A 7,752-nucleotide genomic window follows, 5' to 3' on the forward strand; every position below is an offset into this window, starting at 1 on the left:
CTAGTCATACTACAAGAATTGTTGAAACTGGAAATGCCAAGTTCATTGAGAATGATAACATAAGTGGGAGTGCTGAAACACGAAAAGTGGAACTTAAAGAAGTTACGGTGCAAGATTCTCCGATAACTTCTTCTCAATTTGTTGTTCATGTGCGCCAAATTACTTTACCTGGAGTTACTCAGATTGTTCATCCTGCAACGACTGAACAATTTAATGACTTACCTGAACAACAAATTAATGATCAACCACTCCATGATGAAGTTAACAATAAACCCACGAATGATATTCCTACAGAAGTAGCATTAAGAAGATCTCAAAGACAAAGAAGATCTGCTATATTTGATGATTATATGATTTATCTTCAAGAATCAGATTTTGATATTGGAATAGATAAAGATCCAGTTTCATTTTCACAGGCTATAAATAGTCCTAATTTTTCTAAATGGGTCGAAGCCATGAAAGATGAGTTAAAATCAATGGAACATATATAATGAAGTATGGGATAAGCCAGTTGGCTGTAAATGGGTTTCTAAGACCAAACACGACTCAAATGGCAATATCGAACGGTACAAGGTCAAACTTGTTGCCAAAGGTTTTACTCAGAAAGATGGCATTGATTTCAATGAAAATTTTCATTTAAGTTTCAAAGAAAGATTCATTTAGAATAATTATGGCACTAGTAGCTCATTATGACTTAGAGCTGCATCAAATGGATGTGAAAACAGTCTTTCTGAATGGAAATTTAGAAGAATAAATTTACATGAACCAACCTGAGGGTTTTTTAGTTGAAGGAAAGGAACACATGGTGTGTAAACTTAGCAGATCGATATACGGACTTAGACAAGCTTCTCGACAATTGTCTCAGAAAACTTAAGCTTCTCGACAATTGTCTCAGAAAACTTTCTAAGACTTTGTTAATATATTCCGTAATAGATCACAAGGAGTGTTAACAAAGTCTTAGAAAGATTTAGAATGGAAAAGTGCTCTGCATCTGTTGCTGTATTTCAGAAGGGAGATAAGTTTAGTCTTATGCAATGCCCTAAGAATGAATTGGAGCGAAAAGAAATGAAAAATATTCCTTATGCATCTGTTGTTGGGTGTCTGATGTATGCTTAGACATGTACCCGACCAGACATTTGCTTTGCTGTCGGGATGCTTGGTAGATATCAAAGCAATCCTAGTATGGATCACTGGAAGGCTGCGAAGAAGATGTTAAGATACTTACAAGGCACAAAGGAGTACATGATTACTTATAAGTGGTCTGATCATCTTGAGGTAATAGGATACACAGATTTAGATTTTGCCGGGTGTTTGGACACAAGGAAGTCAACATTTGGATATCTATTCCTTTTAGCCGAGGGGGCTATCTCTTGGAAAAGTGCGAAGCAGACTGTCATTGCTGCGTCCGCTATGAAAGTTGAGTTTGTGGCATGTTTTATGGCCACAAATCATGGGTTGTGGCTGCGGAATTTTATTTCAGGACTTGGAATTGTCGACAGTATTGCCAAGCCGCTGAAATTTTATTATGATAATGCCGCAGCAGTCTTCTTTTCTAAAAACGACAAGTATACAAGTGGTGCTAAACATATTGATTTGAAGTATCTTGCCGCTAAAGAAGATGTTCGGGAACGAAGGGTATCAATTGAACATATTAGCACTAGATTAATGGTTGCAGACCCATTAACTAAAGCCTTGCCACCAAAGGCATTTAATGAGCATGTTGAGAGGATAGGCGTTATTGAAAACTGTTAACATTATGTTAAGGTTTGTGTTTTGATATATTTGATACTTGGAGCTCAATATAATTTCGTTTCTGTATTAAGTATCTTGTTTAGTTTTGAAGTATATATACATGAATGTTTTATGTCAATATGAATAGGATTTGTCTTTGACAAAGACATGTCAAAGACATTATCGTGGACCATCATGAAAAATATCATTATGAATCTTATTAAGTTTGAAATTAATATTGTGATACATGGAAGTGACTGCGTTAAATTAGTGACGTATTACCGCCATGATTCTTATTAGTTTCTAACTAGATGATGATTTATGTTCTAGCCAATGTAACGAAGGAATTAGCTTATACTATGCATATTATGTTTCACATTCATTATTAAATTTATGATTTATGAGCCAAGTGGAGAATGTTAGAATAATTACCATTATTATTATATGGTTCATTATTATTTTCTATGCCTCATAAGTATTTATTTAAATTTAATAATAATAATAATTCTATTATTGGTCAGATAAAATAAGTAGGAGTTTCAACTGCTCAGAGAATGATGGAACTGTGAGATGGTTTATCAACCACTCAGTGACTCTGGTCCTCTCCCCAACCTTCTGCAAAACAAAAGTCTCTCTCCATCAGAGTTCTTAGACTAAGGTAATGCTCAGGATCTGGAGGGAGAAACCAAGTCTTCATTTGAAGCATCTGCAGTGAAACCATGGAGCCAGGTATATACATTAAACGCTAATTGAAGGATATGTGAAAATCATGTGTTCTAAAGATCTTGTATGTTTAAGTTTTACCTTACATATTATCCTCCACATATCTATGTTTATACTATAACACTGAATTACCCCTCCAACATATCCTAATCCATGTGTTTTCAAGCAACCACCATGCCTTAACTTCATATTGAACTGGACACTGTTTTTTCCTCCATCTATTAAATAAGAACTATCATTACCTAACCATCATAATGTACAAATATAATGTAGGTTTCCAACAGAGGCAAAAAGTCAGTAGAAAAGCATAACAGACATGCACATAAAGACATGTTCCCCTTAAAGAATAAAAATGTGGTCCCACCATATGCATATAACTACACAGAAATCCAACAACTTAAAGGCTTGTGGTCCACACCTCAATAACTACACATATATTAAACCCCGACCCCACCATATGCATATAAATATTCAGAAATTCAACACTAAACATAAAGTATGTGGCCCACACCATTTCTATAAGTACACAGAACTTCACATTTTCATGCATAAAGTGAAACATTCTCAGTCATGCTTTATAAAGTGAAACAACCCCACAATACAAAGCTAATGTACAGCAATCATCCAGCAGACAATGACACTACGCAATATGTAAAACAATTGGATATTTTCACTTCAAATCCATAGACGCAGAACACAAAAAAACATATATACAAGTAAAATAGGGATTACAAACTTTAACATTTACCTATTCTGAAACCAATCACGCATACAACAATAAGTCAATAACCCATAACAAAAATATTGAATTTTACCTAGGGTATTGTAGTCGCCATCTCCTAGGGAATCCATCTTGCTTGCTCCCTTCATCCTAGCTTTCAACGATCAACGATAGTGTTTAAGTTCATCCTACAATTCTAATTTCTTTGATTTAGGTTCGGATTGTTTCGACATTTAGGAAGGGTTTCGTGGTTTTGGTCGGATAGTCTTCGTTGGTCTGTTACTCTCTTCGTCTTTGACTGAGGAGACCAAGAAACAAGTGTGCTGATTAAGACTTGGACTTGAAAGGACGGAAATGCCCCTCAACTTCACGGCCTTCAAACGGAAATGGTAACTGTGGACTAACATTGTTCAACTTTAACAAAATTTGGGTACAATGTGGCCAAATTAATAAAATCAGACTAAATTTGGGTACAAGGAAGAAAGGGCGGCGGCCGGCGAGAGGGTGGTGTTCGATGTAGATTTGAACGCGGAGGTGGCACCAGTAGAAGAATTCATCCTCCCTGATCTCAACCTCCCACCCCCTGACGAAGAGTGATGATCAGATTCAGCGGTCGTGCTTCTTTTGTGCTTCTTTCGTGCAGTGCATGCATGGAGTTGTACATTTTTCTTTTTTAGTGTTTTTCTGTTGTATTTAGGGTCATGTTAAAATTGTATGCAATTTTCATGTTTTCCATCCATTTTCAAACACATCCATATCGATTATATTTGCGTATGTTGTCTTTTTTATTTTAATTTTTTATATTTTATTTTAATTATATTGATGATTATAATTAAAATCCTAACTCGATCATATCTCTGATCTGATGGATTAAAATCATTATTCTTGAATTATTGGAGGATGGAGGACTACGTTCTTGGATTCACCACCTACGAATTTAGACGTGCTACTTGCTGTTGATGTTAAAGTTTGATAATTCATCTTTTTTTCTGGTGTTGTCTGTGCAAGTCCACAAAAAGAAATCAATCAAAGATTTATGAAATTTATTATGGGAGATAAATCTATGCAAGATATGAAACGTATGTTTTCTGTGTTATTGTTTTGACTAATTAATCATAAAATCGATTTTAACTTCTTTTAATAATTATGTCCAATTTTAGTTAATTTAGAAAAATATTATACTATATATGATTTGACCCAAAATAAAAATCTATCTATTTTATCATTTAACACTACTCCAAGTAAAGGGCCGATTAATTTTATGTAAACGTAAAAAAGAATATTAATCTCAACTTGATAAACGATTCGTACATTTTGTAATGATATATTATATCCAATAATATGATAATTACTATAAAGGTTTTCCAATTTTAGTTATATGTTAATTTCCTTCTAGAAGGATTTTATTCTATATTTGACTTACTTTTGATTTCTTAATATGGCAAAAAAAATTGACATTAAAAAATATCTATTCTCATTTAAATTTTTCTTTAATGATAGAATATTAATTAATACGTAGGCAAAGGTAGGGCCAACCTACTTACCATAATAAATAAATTAAAAGAGATTTATTACCACATCGGGAGAATAACAACATTACTCATAATTTAATGTTTATATAATATCATCATATTATTTTTAATCTTCGAATATTTTCACATGCAAAAATAGCAACATTTCATATTTATATTTACGTGCGTGGATACTAGTTTAGAATTATTTTTAAATATAATGTAAATGTTATTACATTTAAATGTGTTACTCAATGACATTACTAACTTGGGGAAGAAAAGACAAAAGTTGGGCCTTTTGATGGCCTCGATTAAAATAAATAAGTCCAACTCTTTTTAATATTTTACATTTTATTAGTGTTTTTTCATTGTATTCCCTATTAAAATTTGTATGTTGTCGTGACAACATTTTCTATGCATTTTTTAAGTTTTTCAATTTTAAACTCAGCCAAAAAACCTAAGTCATATCTTTAATCTGATTGATTAAAATTTTTTATTTTGAATTGTTGGATGATATATACAATTAAATTGTATTATCAAGATTCATAAAATTTATCAAAAACTCCGCGTTTTGCGTGATTAATTTTGGTATTTCTTTTGGGAAATAAATCTATGTTAGATATGAAATGTATATTTCTTGTCTTATCATTTTAACTTATGAAGATATCGATTCCAACTTTTGGTAATGATTATATCCAATATGAACATTACTATAAACGTTTGCCCAATTTTAGTTAATTATTAAATATGAAAAATAGAATACTATATTTGATTTGACTTTTAATTTCTTAAAATGGTAAAGCATTTTGAAAATAAAAATCCATATATTTGCTCTTTTTAATTAAATGATAGAACCGATTGATTTTACGTAAATGTGAAAAAAGAATATTAATCTTAACTTGATATATAAAAGATTCAACCATTTGTAATGATTATATTCAATATATGAAAATTACTATAAAAATGTTCTTCCAATTTTACCTAATTATTAAATTCATTATGAAAAATACCATACTATATTTGATTTGATTTTTAATTTCCTAAAATGGTAAAAAATATTGAAATAAAAAATATATGTTCTCATTTAACTTTTCTTTAATGAAAGAACCGATAAATTTTATGTAAACTTGAAAAAGAATATTTATCTCGACTTAATAATTAATTGTGGCATCATTTCAATTTTAAATAATCATTATCACAAACAAACGTTTTTCCTAGTACTAACATTTTTTTTAAGTAATGCTACACCTCTCTCGTAATTTTACCTCCTAATAATATTACACATCCTTATGTGGTAATATTTGAATGGTTTGATTACATTCTTGTTTCATTTGATTAATAAGTAGATTCATTTTTTAAACATACACAAGGAATAGTCGACATACTTACAATAATCAATAAATAAAAAGACTTCTATTGTCACGTTAGAGAAAAAAACAACAGTATTTGTTATTTTATTTTTTATATAGTGCCGTCGAATTTGTTCACCTGCAATAATAATAGTAATTTTGTATGTGATGATTATGAGTTGTCATTAATTAATTTAAAAGTTAAAAAATTAATTATTTAACATTTTTTATTTGGTCACTTAGGGATGAATGTACGTAGGCTAGGCCAAAGTTGAGGTTTAGAGAATTAGGCCTGAGCCTGCTATATAAATCATATAATAGGCTTAACTTATAATATAATTATCATGGCCTGAAACTTTTTTAAAAGCCTATTTAATATATAGGCCATTAAATGTTTCAAAGTAAGTCTTAAATACGCTTTGAGTATGATTTATTTAAGGCCTACATGTTAGCTATTTTTTTTAAGGCAGATATATGTCTAAAAAATTTAAGATATACCTAGACTAATACAAATTAATAAAAATAAAAATCTCTATTTTAACTTCCCACCCAAAAACACTTCTATACTATTAAGGTTTGCGTAACTAACTGAAAAACGGTTTTTTTCAACGTGTGTGGTGGATGCGGTGTGTGTGTATAGTGGTGAGTGAAGAGTGTCGTCCTCTGGGAAGGCATAAGGGAATTGGCAAGCAAGCGGATTAATCACAAGGGATAAAAGTGTTTGTAAGCTAGTCCGGAGCATTTGTATGAGTGAATCATGTGAAGAACAAAACAAGTAATGCAAAAGAATAGGAAACAATTAAAGATAAAGGGGGTTCAAATCAACTCATCAAGCATGTTTACCCTTGATTTCCTGTGGTCCTAGGACTTAGCAATGCTTATTGGACAAGATTGAGACAAGTTCACTAGTGCCAACACTACTCTCGTGGACGATGGCCTCTCTACCATACCTTAGCTTTATTCTCATAAGAGCTAGGCTAGAAAAGGCAATTCATCAAACACTTGGTGTGCCTCTTGCCTTCCAATCTCCCTTTTCTCAAAGGTGAGAAGGAAATGTGAATGGTGAGGGCTAGGTATACTCCCTACTCTCGTAAGTGAGTATTCCTTTCCTACTCCTCTATCACAACCGGATCCTTGTTGCCATAGAGTCAAGACAAACATCCCAATCCACAATCAATCATCAAACAAGCATTATCCAATCCTAGGTTTAAGAAAATTAGAACACAAGGGAGATCATGCAAGACTAATTGATTCAAATCCTCAAGTGAAAATTGAAATCAAAAAGCAATTGAATTAACAAAGCAATATATTCAAATCAACAAAAGAAATTGAAATGCAAGAATAGAAAATGAAACTTAGCTTGAAATTGAAGTAGAATCCTTGAGTAACTTTGTTCAATACAATCTTGAAATGTAAATTCCTCTCTAAATCTAGCTATGGAACATGATTTTGGAGTGCAATTGAGCTATGGAATGGAGAGAATTTGAGAGCTAAAACCTAGAGAGAGAAAGTTCTTCTTTGGAGCCAAGAGTTTTTCCAAAATGATTCCCTCTTCCCTTTTTAAAAGTGAATAACTGCCAATTTTCCGCGATGGACGCCTGCCTGGACGCGCGTCCAAGGCGTGCTGCTGTTCTGCTTTGAAAACTTCAGAGAGTTGAATTCTGAACGCCACCTTGGACGCGCGTCCATGGGCGCGTCCAAGGCAGGATTCTGTTCT

The sequence above is a fragment of the Ipomoea triloba genome, chromosome 7, assembly GCF_003576645.1.
Source record: "Ipomoea triloba cultivar NCNSP0323 chromosome 7, ASM357664v1".
NCBI lineage: Eukaryota > Viridiplantae > Streptophyta > Magnoliopsida > Solanales > Convolvulaceae > Ipomoea > Ipomoea triloba.